Consider the following 15,731-nt stretch of genomic DNA (forward strand, 5'->3'; position numbering starts at 1 on the left):
CTCCCTCAGCACTAATGCAGTGAACACTTCCTGCTCACTGCACAAGTCCTGACGGAGCAGGGTGAATGGTGAGACAGTGGAACAGCCTATGAAGCTAGTGAGGAGGGGCACCATCAGAGCTCTTTGGGCTCATTAGCATAATTGTAAAAGTTGATGTTAGACGGAAGGAGGCCATGAATAACAAATATAAGAAGATTAGTACAGTCTGAGCCTGGATCTATAAGTAAGTATCCTCATTTATCCGGATGGATTTTGATTCTAGATTTCTTTTAAGTTGTACTTGCAAATTCTATATTTACTATTTACTACTAAGTGGTGCAAACATGATGTGATTTGTAGAATAATAAGATTATCTTTAACATTATACCAGAAACTGTTCGAGTTCTTTTTCTGTTTTTAAAATAAAAGTAAAAAAGTGTTTAGGTTAGGCTACATGCACATGATGTGGATTGTCATGAGCAAAATCAGCATCCAATACGTACGTTTTTAATGCAGATTTTCCACACAGTTTTTTTTTTCTTTTTTTCCCCATCTGTTTTAGATGAGGGAATTCTGCATAAAAACTGCAGATTTGATGCAGATTTCCACTCCCCCATAGACTTTAATGTAAAAAATAGCATGCAAAAATTAGTGAGGAAGCACAAGAAAAGTATCCTGATCATTATTTTATTTTCCGCACTGAACAATGATTTCCTCAAAGATTGTCAAAATTTCAAAAACCTTTGTTTCGAAATTGAAAACAATTGTTTAATAAACTTTTTTTGTTAAAAGCATACAGTTGTTCTTTATGTTTTTTAATAATTTTTCATTTAAATTGATGCTATTAAGCAGAAAAAAAAATATGATAGCTTAACAATATAAAGTATCATAATAACCCCTCCCCTCCCGCCTGAACACATATGTCCCTCAAAAGGAGGGAGGTCCCCAGTGATTTCAGTCTCCATATAAGGGCACTGACTTCACTAGGAAACCACCAAATACATTGGCAACAGCCAATCACTATCCTCTGCTGTGGTTGAGTCCTCCCCCTGCATTCAGGTAGCAGGATCAGGAAGCAGCGATTGTATAGTCCTCTATATGTACCCATTTATACTTCAGTGACATTACACTTTTTGACTTACAGACGACCCATAGTTAAAGATGGACCCCTCTGCCCACTGTGACCTCTGGTGAAGCTCTCTGGAAGCTTTACTTTAGTCCTAGGCTGCAATAATCAGCTGTAAGGTGTCTGTAATGAAGCTTTATTGATAATCTTTGGTCCCATTTCAGCAAAAATTTTGAAAATCCAATTGTCACTGGGGCAAAAAAAATGTTTTTTTGGAACTACAATTATAAAAAACAGTTTTGACTAACATACAAATTCAACTTAAGAACAAACTGACGGACCCTATCTTGTACGTAACCCGGGGACCGCCTGTAGAGACATTTTAGGTGCAAAACAAAAACACAAAATAGAAAAAAATTTAGATAAATCTGCTCCATTGTATTATACTGTACATTGTCCATAATTCTGACGAGCAACCTATTAGAGCTGGGTATGAAACATTGTGGGGGGGGGGGGGGGGGGTAGATTTATCACCACTTTGTTATATTTCTTCTACTACTTTTTGATACATTTTCATCTCAGATAAGGCATATTTGTCTAAGTTGGGATATTTTTTTTCTCATTTGAATTATTCTCAACTGAGACAAAGGGGGTTATTTTTCTTTAGTCTATTTTTGTTTGTTTTTTACCTGGGTTTTGGACTTGTTTGATGTATCTTAGAGGGTGATATATTTGCCATGATTTCAATGATTCTTGCAGAAACAAAAGTCCAGATGTATCACTCGTTTTTTCCATTGTTTTAGCGCCTTTTTTTAGTGTCACACTGTTTTTGTGCCAGTTTTGCGACTAAACACCAAACTAGCCGTGTAGCAAAAATAAACATGTTTCCCTTATTTATCCTACCAATTCCTACCAATCCAGATGTTATGCTGCACCTAATAATATTCATAATTAGCGACTTTTCATTCAGGTGCAAAAACACTCCAGCCTGAAGGTGGCGTACACTAAGAAGCAACACAGTGTGATAAATGTCCCCCACTGAGCTCTTGGGCAGAGCAGCAGCAGAGCAGCAGCAGCAGAGCTCAGAAAACACTACTTGCAGCCTTTGTTTACACCTCTTGATATTCTATTTACAAAACAAACTGCAAAAGCAGCAGCTTAGACCAGGAGAGAAGAGAAGTGAGTGGGAGCTGCAGATAGTACAGAGAAGTGTCTCATGTAGCAGAATGACCACACTGGTGTCTGAGGAGAAATACTTGCCAGAATTACAGAGGGGCAGCAGAAGATCCGCACCAGAGGATCCCCACCAGGAGAAGCCACTGCTGAGGAGCTCACTGGATGCAGGGTGTCACACACCTGGCCTCTGCTGTGAGTGTTATTGTCATGCTGGGGTGTGGGAGAGAAGCGGATAGAAGCTTATGGGAGGATCACACTGTGGGGATCCACACTGGAGGATGTAACTGCCCCAATCTAACAGTGCGCCTAAAGTGCACCTAAAGTGCACCTAAAATGTACCTAAAGTAAACTTATTAATAAGAGGCAGGAACTCAATTCATCGCAGATGGTTGTAACTTGTGATAATTTAGGCACAGCAATGCCCCAGAATAAAGGCTGAACAACTATACTTAAGTGCAGAAAAGTGCTGCATCTGGCCCAATTTGCCCTGGAGAACATATCTTTCTTTTATTGGTAAGGTCAATAAAGTTCTCTTTTTTGCTCATGTACACTCTGCAACCCTAATATACACTCTGCATCCCATCTTGACAGCAAAAAAAAAAAAAAGAAATGTACATATTTTTGCTAATTTATTAAACAAAAAAACCCAGAAATATCATGTGGTCATTGTGTTCATAGTAATCAGCCACTTTGCTCAGTATTGTGTAGGAGCACCTTCTGAGCTAGTACAGCCATGAGTCTTCTTGGGAATGATGCAACAAGTTTTCACATCTGGATTTTGGGATCCTCTGCCATTCTACCTTGCAGATCCTATCCAGTTCCCTCAGGTTGGATGGTGAACGTTGGTGGACAGACATTTTGAAGTCTTTCCAGAGATGTTCAATTGGGTTTGGGTCAGGGCTCTGTCTGGGCCTGTCAAGAATGGTCCCACAGATGTTCTGAAGCCACTGCTTTGTTATTCGAGCTGTGTGCTTGAAGGAAATCTACCAATTTAAAACAATAAAAAATGCTATATATACTCACCTAGGCTCCTCATGATGTTCATCCTGGTGCTCGTCTTCTCTAAGCTTGACATGCCGGGATCACCTAGAAAAGAAAGTTATAAAAAGCAGCATGGAGTAAAGGGACAAGATGTCTGGCACTCAGGGTTGCTAATTATGCACACCCTCACCACCACTCTCTCATGTGACGTCACCTAAGAGAGGGAGGTGGCAAGGTCATGCATAATAACCAGCCTGGAGCGCCGGACATCTTGTCCTGTTTTTACAACTTTCTTTTGTAGGTGATACTGGTGAGAAAAGACGAGCGCTGGGATCAACTTCAAGAGCAGTGTAGGTGAGTATATATGCTGCTTTTTTTACTGTTTAAGGCTACATTCCCACTGCTGTGAGCCCGCCGCACCATAGCACGGCGGGCACACGGCAGCGCAGGGAGAGGAGGAGGAGGTGAGCGCAGCTCACCCCGCCCCTCTCCATAGCGATGGGTGGCCGCAGCGCCATAATACGGGAAAAGATAGGACATGTCCTATCTTTTCCTGGGCTACGGAGCAGTACGGTGCCGCACGTGTGCTGCACCGTACCGCTCCCGCAGGGCGCCGCAAGCTCATAGAAGTGTATGGGGGACGTATATCGGCCACATATACGTCGGCCGTATATACGCCCCCCCCCATACTGTAGTGGGAATGTAGCCTAAAACTGTATGATTTCCTTTTAGGTCATTGTCTTGTTGGCAGGGGAACCTTTGGCCCAGATATCTCTGTACATAGCTGCATTCATCTTTCCTTTGATTGCAACCAGTCTTCTTGCCCCAGCAGCTGAAAAGCACCCCAATAGCATGATCATGCCACCACCATGTTTCACGGTTAAGATTGTATTTGGCAGGTGATGAGCAGTACCTGGTTTTCTACCACACATACCACTTAGTATTTACACCCAAAAAAGTTCAAACTTTATCTCATCAGACTAGAGAATCTTATTTATCATAGTCTGGGAGTCCTTCGTGTGTTTTTTGGAAACCGTATGCAGGCTTTCATTTGTCCTGTACTGAGGAGAGGTTTCCATCAGCAGACTCTGCCATAAAGCCCCAACTGGTGGAGGGCTGCAGTGATAGTGTCACGATACTAGTGGGACGGGAGCAGGAGCCCAGTAGTCAGGTAAGGCAGAGGAGGCTGGAGGCAGTACATGGATAGCACGCAGGGGGCTGCAATAGCAGTCTTGAACAGGAACGTAGAGACCAGAGTAATAGTCTGTCGTATCTCAGGAGCTGAAGGTGCAGTATAGACAACTTGCAGTCAGCAAAGGTGGTGTTCCAAGGAACTAGAAGAAGATCTCCTGCAAGGAGGTCTCCTGGGTGCACAGGCTGTACTCAATAAACTGAACACAATCCTAACACAAAGCAGGAAGTGTCAGAGACACATATATATAGGTAGACCAATCAAGGTAAACTCAGGGAGGTTCTAATCAGGAGAAACAGGTGGTGGGTTTTTCAAGTAGGTTCAACAAAATAGTCCAAACGGACAACTATTCAACTAGCTGAGTGACTCAGCAAACAAGGACACACAGTACCAGACATCAGAACACATGTTCGAATCCTGACAGTTGACTTTGTGGAACTATATCCCATCCATCTACTGCATCTTTGGAGCTCAGCCACAGTGATGTAGGGGTTATCCATTACATTTCTCACCAAGGCTTTTCCCCCACGATTGCTTAGTTTGTCTGGACAGCCAGGTCGAGGAAGAGTTGTGGTCTTCGCAAACTTCTTCCATTTAAGGATTATGGAGGCCACTGTGCTCTTATGAACCTTGACTGCTGCAGAAATTATTTTGTAACCTTGGCCACAATTCTGCCTCTGAGGTGCTTGGGCAGTTCCTTAGAACTTATAATTCTTATGTGCTCTGACATGCACTGTGAGCTGACAGTCCTTCTAAACACAGCTGGACTCAAGGAGGATCAGAAGGAAATGAAAAGCATTTGAGTTAAATATGAGTATCACAGAAAATGGTCTAAATACTTGAACATGTAATATTTAGTTTGTCTTCTTTAATAAATTATCAAACATATCTACATTTCTGTTTTTTTCTGACCAGATGGCATGCAGAGTGTACATTATTGAGCAAAAAAGGAACTTTAACCCCTTAAGGACCAGGCCCTTTTTCGTTTTTGCGTTTTTATTTTTCACTCCCCACCTTCAAAAATCTATAACTTTTTTATTTTTCAGTGTACAGAGCTATGTGATGGCTTATTTTCTGCGTAACAAATTGCACTTCGTAGTGATGGTATTAAATATTCCATGCCGTGTACTGGGAAGCGGGAAAAAAATTCTAAATGCAGTGAAAATGATGAAAAAACACATTTGCGCCATTTCTTGTGGGCTTGGTTTTTACAGGTCTATTTCATTCATTGGGTCGGTACGATCACGATGATACTAAATTTGGATAGGTTTTATAATGTTTTCATACATTTACAAAAATTAAAACCTCCTGTACAGAAAAAAAATTCTTCATTTTGCCGTGTTCTTGCGCTAATAACTTTTTCATACTTTGGTGTATGGAGCTGTGAGTGGTGTCATTTTTTGCGACTTCTGATGACGTTTTCAATGCTTCTATTTTTAGGACTGTGCGACCTTTTGATCACTTTTTATAGAATTTTTTCTATTTTTCAAAATGGCAAAAAAATGCCATTTGCGACTTCGGGCGCTATTTTCCGCTACGGGGTTAAACGCAGTGAAAAACGGTTATTATATTTTGATAGATCGGCCATTTTCGGACACGGCGATACCTAATGTGTTTATGATTTTTACGGTTTATTTATATTTATATCAGTTCTAGGGAAAGGGGGGTGATTTGAATTTTTATGTTTTTTTAATATGATTTTTTTTTTTTTTACTTTTTTTTATTTAGTTTTTTTACTATTTTTCAGACTCCCTAGGGTACTTTAACCCTAGGTTGTCTGATTGATCCTACCATATACTGCCATACTACAGTATGGCAATATATGGGGATTTTGCATACCATCTATTACAATGTACAATGTGCAAGCACCGATCGCGGGTGTTAGCGACGGGCGTTTGCTTCATTATGAAGCAAATGCCCGGTGACTATGAAGAGGGCTCAGCCCGTGAGCCCTCTTCATACTCCCCCATGCGCAGTAAGACGTAAGGGTACGTCTTATTGCGCTATGGGGTTAAAGGTATCTGCAACACCCTCGCCGATGCAATGGCGAGGTAGTGCTTGCGAATACGTCCCACCTGTAGGTAACACCACATTACACTACATGGTCCTTATAGGATCAAGGGGAAATTGCAGTGGTTAATCCTGCCTGGCAAGGCAGATGTTAATCTGAGATGTAATTATGTCAACCAATGTCTGTGTTACATCCTGTCTTTGTGCACTGAGAGGTAATTGGAGGAGCAGCCACCACCTGACCAAAGGGAGGTAATAAAACCTCTGGCCAGGAACGTTCTAGGGGTCTTAGAGAGAAGTCTCTCTCAGGAGAGAGAGGAGAGCAGTCTCTCCCAGAAGGGAGAAGAGACCGGTCCTAGTCAGGCCCTCTGGGTCTGCAGGACGCAAGCAGAGAGTAGTTAGCTGAGCAGTAGCTCAGAGTCTCTAGCACACCAGACCAGTGCAGGAAGAGCCTAGCCCCTGCCTGAAGTGGAGCAATAAGACTAGAGTTAGTGTAGTGAGGAAAGGGGTATCATCCTACCTTCAAGGGTGATACCTGAAGAGATCCAGGACCGAGCTGAAGCCTCCTCTAAAGACCCAGCTGCCTCCCAGCCTGCCCTATACATCCAGGCTGGTGACCTACATCCTGTGGCTCCCTCCAAATACCTCTCCAGTACTCCACCATCTTGTTAAAGGCACGTTTGCTGATGTTCCTGCGGTTCCAATAAAGAACTGTAAGTTGTTTTCTTCAACTGCTGCCTCCGTCTGGTCCCTGCTACTACCCCTGCCTTTATCACCGGCACCCTGTCCATCACCCAGAGACTCACACTCGGGACATTAAGGGGTTGCCCCAGGGAGATCCGCTATAGCAGCCGCTCCCTCATCATTTCTTGCCAACACCACCCTGCTGGAGACCTGCCAGGCTGTAGGACAGCCCTCCGGTTCCCCCCGTACCAAGCACCGTGACAATAGCGTGCTTAGGCCGCAACCGCCAGCCACTCCGGTACCGCGGGCCCCGGCTGACTCCAGGCCTCACCGCAAAGGGCTAGGCCCCGGTGGGGGATGTTGCAAGTGGCGTCACGAACAGGATTGATACTTCTGTGCCTTATTACGGCATTAAAGACTTTCCTTTACTGGAAAAAGACTGTGCTGCCTAACCCTGCTGCCATCCGGGTTTAGGCCCAAGGACTTGTGTGTTTCTGGAATGAATTGTGTTATACTGCTGCCACGTGCGGTCGAGCGCCGCTCCCGCACTCCAGAGGTTAATCCTGGCAAGAACTGTACCAGCTCTGCTACATCCGGCGCTGCCGTGCCCGAAGATTTTTACCTCAGAAACTGTGGCGCAGCAAATAATTCAAGCCCGCCAAAACCTTCACTGGCGGGAAACCCAGATGACGCATCAAGCTCCACCCACGCGCGAATGGCGCGAACCCCGCCTCCTGTGGCGCAGGAAAAATTAGAGCCCGCCACAGCTCTTGGCGGGAAGGACTTGGACTCCTCCCACTGGCTAGAGGCGGACTTCCTGCCCCGCCTCAGAGAAACGCCAGAACTTGAGTGGATTTTGGACAGTGAGGACAGCACCATGTGGGGTCCTCCGCCCTTCCCTCCTGTGGAGCGTCCGGACTTTTACGAGGTCCTAGAGACTATGGTGGTGGTCTCTGCGCAGCCCGTCCGAAGACCCTCCGCTGGACATCGGCTGCACCGAGGATGGACTCGGGCCTTCGTCACCAGGACATGTTACCAAACGGTGACGCAGTACCAAATCCCACCCGGGCGGATCCTCGTCCCTATCCCGGCTACCATCCCGGTACCGCGGGCCCACGTGGAGGCGCCACGTGGGGAGGCCCCGACTCCTGTCGAGCCAACGCCTGGGCCTAGTGTTGCCGCTCCCCCTGCTCCGAGGCCTACTACTCCTGCTGCGCGGCCTGCTAGCCCCGCTGTGGTGATTCCTGATCCTCCGGTGGTTCCTGCTCCTGTTCCGGCACCTACCTGTTGCCCAAGGAGATCCGAGCCTGAACCGGAGCCACGAGCCCCAGCACCGAAACCTCCGCAGCCTCAAGGCCGAGGTGAGGCCGCCCGCCGGCGACTCCGAGACGCTGTCTCAGACCAGCGACGCCGAGAGAAGGAGGCCCAGCGGTATATGGCCGGCAGATCCACAGCGGGAGCCTGGGTCGAGAAGAACCGCACCACCGGCATGGTCCGGTTCTTCGACAAGCGGAAGGGCTATGGCTTCGTCACCCAGGACTACACCGGACGGGAAGTATTTATACCCCGCCGGTCCGTCAAGAGGCCTGATCTGCCGGAGAGCCAGCACAACCTGAAGCCAGGCGAGTGCATTGAGTTCTCCCTGCAAGAGGGGCCCCGAGGACCTTGGGCGGCTGGTGTGATCCGGATCCCCGACTCCGATGAGGACCGCTACTACCCGCACGATGACTGGTATGAGGACGACGAGTGGCCGGAATCTCCGAACACCTCTTCTTCCTCGGCTGCGAGTCCCCGGGCGGTGACCCACGTGAATGCCCCATCCACGGTAATCGTGAGTACGGGTCCCATTGCCATCCATGGGCCGGGCATGATCCAGGGCGCCACCCCCACCGTCTCCCCTGCTGGGAGCATTGCCAGGTCCCGCGGCTCTTCTGTGGGAGAAGACATCCCGGCTAGCGAACCTTGTCCGGAGGTTCCATCTAGGCCCACATCTCCCCTTGCCGGTTACCAATGGGGTGATGACCCGGCCCCGGAAGAACCGGAGCTGGAAGGAGCCGCGGCGCGGCCGCCGGGCTCTGTCTATTTCTTCCTGGACCCCTCCGTGGTCCCTGGCTCAGTTGAGCCCCCGGCTGGAACAGCCGACACTCCGGGCGACAGCGCTCCTCCCCCTGAAAGTCTGGAGGATGTTGCTGCACCTGCAGTATCCACTGCTGCCACCGGGTGTCTCCAGCCGGCACCTACTCCCGCTGAGGATGCACAGGATTCCCTGCAGGAGCTGGATCCTGTCTTTGCTGAACCCAGCAATACTGACTAATCCCTGAAGGGCTGTAGCCCTCTTCAGGTACTATGTACAGATTGTGTATACTTCTCCACTTTCCCTACAGAGCCAGAAACTGTCCTGAGACTCTTACCCTTATTTATCTCAGTCAAGAGATTATACATTGTCTTGTGCTATGATAGCACCCCTTCCTCTGCCACAGCAGAGATTTCTTCAAAGGACTCTGTCCCTCTCCAAATAGAGGAGACCCTTTGCTTCTTCATTGCACTTTTCCCCCACATCAAGGGCTGTACCCAGAAGATGGACTTTGTCAGTAGAGACCTTCTGAGAGACTTTTGCCAGAGACTACCAGGGAAAAGTTGTTGTGTCTATTGACTTATTATTTTGCACTTAATGCCTTCCTTTTTAGGTATGGACATTCTGATTGCACTTTTATGCCTTTCCTTTGCAGGAAAAGAGACATTTGCTACCGTGCTACTCTGAGTAGCCTATCTATCTGTAACGTTATGTTATAAGATGTGTACCCATTGGGCTGCTAATCCAATGTGAGTTTACAAAAATGTTTGCACACTGTCATACCTGCCAGTAGTCTGCATTAACCCTTTTTATAGGCTTTTCAGGTTGTAGTGTGGCTGTGTCGGACCGTCTTTTTGTGTAAAACACTGACCGCTACCTGATCCCTCAAACTGAGGTTTGCACATGGGGGTAGTCCGTAAACTGCGGGTCTTTAGGGGACCGGGGGTGTTACACAGATAGCACCTGGATGCCACTCATACATGGGTAAGGTTGTCAGTCAGGAGGTACTCGTGTCGCATATGCTCATGCAATGCAGATAGACACCATATAATTGCCGCCAGGGAAGAAGCGTTGATCAAACAAATATACAGGCCTTGGTGCAAGGAGTGGATTACAGGACATGACACCACACCTTTCCTACTGTACAGTTCGGTTTAATGGCGTCAGCGACCAACTGTCATACAGCTATATTTTTGTCTTAGTCCGACACCAACCCAGGTGCCTGTCTCCAGGACCATGGGCGGTTTGTCCCTACACCTCACATAGCCTGCACTTCCTAGAAGTGCCCTTAGCCCCCTCTGTGTCCCAAACCATCTGTAGTCGAGCCGAGGGCGGCTCTTTCAATTGCCCCCGGGGTATGCAACACCCTCGCCGATGCAATGGCGAGGTAGTGCTTGCGAATACGTCCCACCTGTAGGTAACACCACATTACACTACATGGTCCTTATAGGATCAAGGGGAAATTGCAGTGGTTAATCCTGCCTGGCAAGGCAGATGTTAATCTGAGATGTAATTATGTCAACCAATGTCTGTGTTACTGAGAGGTAATTGGAGGAGCAGCCACCACCTGACCAAAGGGAGGTAATAAAACCTCTGGCCAGGAACGTTCTAGGGGTCTTAGAGAGAAGTCTCTCTCAGGAGAGAGAGGAGAGCAGTCTCTCCCAGAAGGGAGAAGAGACCGGTCCTAGTCAGGCCCTCTGGGTCTGCAGGACGCAAGCAGAGAGTAGTTAGCTGAGCAGTAGCTCAGAGTCTCTAGCACACCAGACCAGTGCAGGAAGAGCCTAGCCCCTGCCTGAAGTGGAGCAATAAGACTAGAGTTAGTGTAGTGAGGAAAGGGGTATCATCCTACCTTCAAGGGTGATACCTGAAGAGATCCAGGACCGAGCTGAAGCCTCCTCTAAGGACCCAGCTGCCTCCCAGCCTGCCCTATACATCCAGGCTGGTGACCTACATCCTGTGGCTCCCTCCAAATACCTCTCCAGTACTCCACCATCTTGTTAAAGGCACGTTTGCTGATGTTCCTGCGGTTCCAATAAAGAACTGTAAGTTGTTTTCTTCAACTGCTGCCTCCGTCTGGTCCCTGCTACTACCCCTGCCTTCATCACCGGCACCCTGTCCATCACCCAGAGACTCACACTCGGGACATTAAGGGGTTGCCCCAGGGAGATCCGCTATAGCAGCCGCTCCCTCATCATTTCTTGCCAACACCACCCTGCTGGAGACCTGCCAGGCTGTAGGACAGCCCTCCGGTTCCCCCCGTACCAAGCACCGTGACAATAGCGTGCTTAGGCCGCAACCGCCAGCCACTCCGGTACCGCGGGCCCCGGCTGACTCCAGGCCTCACCGCAAAGGGCTAAGCCCCGGTGGGGGATGTTGCATATCTAAATATTTTCTGTACCCACTGTAAATGGAAACATAAAAAGAAGTAAAAAAATTGATTGTGAATGGACCCTTAATATTAATGGCTAATACTAATACTATAATTATGGATGATAATTACTGAGTGAAAGAATGTACTTCATGTACAGTAATACAATAGTATTCTAAAGTGCTATTATTCCTATGCTAATTCTCAATTTTTTTCATTTTTGGATCCATACAGAAACGGATGAATGCTAACTCACAATGTGATCTATTATGAATTATTTTCCAGCAGGAGTCGCCAGTACATTATGTAAATTTATTACAGACATCACATAACACTCAGCGTCAAAAAAGAGGGAATTTGCTAAATGGCTGTTTACACTGGTGAACTTTTAGATTATTAATGTATTTAGAGAACTCTCCTGAGTGCTAGAGAAGAGAAGCAATTCTTACAGTCGGGCCTCTGGGTCCCAGGGTTTCTGTACATTTAATTAAGAAGTACTAATCTCACAAGAGCTTCATTAACAAGGAAGAAGCTGATAATAATTTACAGTGCTTACTATGAAAATGCCTCAATTTATATTAAATAATATTATATGGAAAGTAAGGTCTACTTTTAAAAAAAAAATTATTTTGGCTAATTCTGGAGATTTCTAGTAGTAAAACCCTTCAAGATAAAATTTAACAGATTATTCAAGTCATAAATTATATCGTAAAATTTTGGCATTGGGAAAATAAGTGTAAAAAAAAATCTATGGGGCATATTTATGCAAAACAGTACAAACAGCCTTAGACATCAAGCACACAAACATATGGTCACCCAGGCAATAGCCAAAGCGAGCATACAACTGAAGGGAGGAGAGGTGAGTGCTCCACAACCCTCTCCATTGAATGTCAAGTAGCTGCCTGGCATGGTTGTGGTGAGATGAAACATTGGGGCTTATTTACTAAGGGTCCATGGATCGCATTTCCGTCGGACTGCAAGACGTTAACGGGATTAGCGTCGCTGCGACAGGGATTTAGAAGGGAGTTGTGTCGCATGCGATCGGATTTTGGCACAGCAGCATCGGCTTTCATGCAACAGAAATCAGGGGGGGAAGGGGGCGTCGGATGATCCGACTGATTCTGACTGAGTGCGGGATTTAAGATTAAAATTGTGTCACAATCAATGCACTTAGACACACCAGGAAGAAGAAGGTGAACTCTGGCGGACCTGAGCGGGGAAGCAACACATGCAGGATATCGAGCACACGATCTTAGTGAATCGCGGTACGGTGCATTGTCGTTGGACAATGAACTTTCGGGAACTTCTCCGGCGGGTAAGTAAATGTGAATCGCGGCACAGTGTATTGTTGTCGGACAATGCAATTTCGGGAACTCCCCCGGACGAGTAAGTAAATTTGCCCCACTGTGTGCTCACTTCTATTGGGGCAGTGATGCGACGGCAAATTCTGCAACCTTATCACTGGCCCCATGAGGTTGTGTGCATAGGGCCTTATAGTGCACCATATTTATCAAAGTATTGAATGTAGATGGACACCACCTTAGGGATTAAAAATAAATGATTGACAGTTCCTTATTTTTATCAAAATATATACCAAAATCCTGATATAATGCAATATGGTGGTATAATCATAAAATACAATAGACCTAAAAATTCTCTTAAAATAACATTAAAAAATGTGATTGAAATTATGAGTGGAGTATCCTTATTCTACATCTCCCTGCCACTTCTATGGATTATTGCCGATATATTATTTTAAATGTACTTTTACAGGTCTAATGTATATATTTTGATATTTTAATAACAATAAAGACGTTAATAAGGCATTGTATAATAAGGAATAATACAGAATTTTGATAAAAACTGATTGAGAATATGCTATTAATTGCCTTTCGGGACTTAGTGGAGGCTAAAATAGGGTCTCTTGTGACAAATTCCCTTTAAAAGGATATTCTCAAGTCAGGTATTTAAGACAAATTCAACACTATGAAAAGTCCAAAAATAACAGAGGCTGTTTGCTCCCCCACAACTGTTTTTATAGTTATTTCCCTGTTAAAATCAATAAGGGCAGAGTCAAAATTCTCACTGTTAGTAATCTCTAAAGTGAAGCCTATTTCCCTAAAAATAATCTTTTAGTTATGAAGTCATGAAGTCTGAGCCAAAGTGAGTGCTACTGTGGCTTGTCAAAGCAACTGCACACACCATCTGTTTATTTTGGAGTGAGTTAAGCAGACTTGAGATTCTCATTAAAGTCATTTCATTTTTTATGTGTAGGTTTGACAATGCCAAATAAATTAATGTTTGGAGCTGTATGATTTTATACCAACACACTAAGATCTTAATTGAAAAAGTTGGCGGCTACTTTAATTGTTAAAAAAATGAACACTGTTTTTAAATTTATTGAGAACTCATTAAATGGATGTTTTCAGCTACAGTGCAATCCTTCTAGTTTATGAAGAAGACTACTCCAGTTTTATCTATTCACATTTCAAAAAAGTTTACACATTTGAACTTTAAATAAACTCTGGCTGATGTCATCGGGGATAGCGATCAGTTGCTGTGACAGGCAGGAGTCTATGGTAGACTCTATGGCCTGTCATCAAGCCTGCCTAGCAAAATGTGACTACAAAAACTGCCATATACTGCAATTCTGCAGTATTGCAGTATATTGTAGAAATGATCAAACCCCCAGGGCCTAAAGTACCCGTGGGATCGTAGAAGATAGTAAAAAAAAGTTCAAAAAATAATAAAAACCAAAAAGTTTAAATCACTCCCCTTTATTTATAACTGGTATTAACAAAAAAAAAATCTTAAACATGTTAGGTATCCTGTGTCCCAAAAGTACCAATCTATCAAAATATAAAAACAGTCATTTATAGCACCGAAACCGCCACTTTTTCTCCATTTTACAACTCAAAATAATTTTAATTAAAAGTGACCTAAGGTAGATCTCATCCCAACAAAAATAAGACCATTCACATGTCTATATGCTGTGGTATGAAAAAGTTATTGCTGTCAGAACATGGCAAAATCAAGAAATGTTTTTTTTTTACATAAAAGGTTTAATTTTTTAAATTGGTTTTTACAAAAAAAGGCTTTTAAAATTATACATTGGAGCCTGAAAGGCTTCAGGCTTCAATAACTTCTATGGAGCCTGGAGCCCCCCAGGCTCATTGCATAATTTTTAAAGCCTTTGTTTTCTTAAAAACCAGGGCATAAGAAGCTTAAATAAGAGCAGATCCTGCCAGAGGGTGCACACACCATTATGGCAGTGTGCTAGGTTTACAATCATTCATCCTGTTGTTAGATGTCCTTTAAATATATTGTCACAAACCCCTTTCTTGCTAACTTCCACCTTTTTTCTTATGCTGAACCATATTGACCTTCTTGTTACCTTATCCAAGACGGTTAATACAGTGGGGATTGCTTGTATTATATCATAGTTTTCTTTGAGCCAGCCATTAATGTGTGATAATCAGATCCGATCCGATTTTTTTCTCCCATAAAAATGTGTAAAAATTGTGTTCAAAGGGTTGTGTATGTCTTACAATGGTATCAATTGAAATGTAAGCATGTTCTGCAAAAAGTATTACATCTTATGTAACTCTGCATGATGAAAACGTGTCAGAAAACGATAATACGAAGGATTTTTTTTGTAAATTTCTTGTTGTTATTAAGACATAACATAACTATATAGATTTGGAGTCCCTTTAATTGTACTAACCCATAGGATTAAAGGGTTTGGGGAGATTTATCAGAAGTCTCTTAGAGCAGAACTGTTCTAGTTGCCCACATTTAAAACTTTTTAAAACTTCCCAGTACACTTCACAGAATGAAGTAAAAAATATGGTTTATCCTACACAAACCAAACCCTTCTTTGAGTAAGGCTCTTGGCGTAGTGGACCCAAGTGGCACCCGATTTTCACCAGAGCCCGCCGCAAAGCTGATTGGACTTGTTGCGCAGCGGTACCACCAGATTGTTCCACAGGTGCGACTTTGTCCGTGGTGTGAGCCAAGGCGAGGTACACAGACCTTCAGCAGAATCTCAGTCGGGGACAGGCAGGAGGTCAGGACGGGTAGCAACAGGTCAAGGCAGGCAGCAGAGGAGCATAGTCAGGAACGGAACTGGGGTCACAATGGGAAATCACAATAACAGCGCAGGGCGTAGGAACAAAGCTTTCTCTAGATCACAAGGTATGAA

General features: G+C 44.8%; 1 protein-coding gene across 4 annotated transcripts in view; it reads right to left on the reverse strand.

The window, feature by feature from the left end:
- PDE1C (phosphodiesterase 1C) overlaps window positions 1-15,731 on the reverse strand; it is a 520,097-nt gene that overhangs the window by 57,882 nt on the left and 446,484 nt on the right. The gene's annotated exons all lie outside the window — the stretch shown is intronic.

This window comes from Engystomops pustulosus, chromosome 5 (genome assembly GCF_040894005.1).
Source record: "Engystomops pustulosus chromosome 5, aEngPut4.maternal, whole genome shotgun sequence".
NCBI lineage: Eukaryota > Metazoa > Chordata > Amphibia > Anura > Leptodactylidae > Engystomops > Engystomops pustulosus.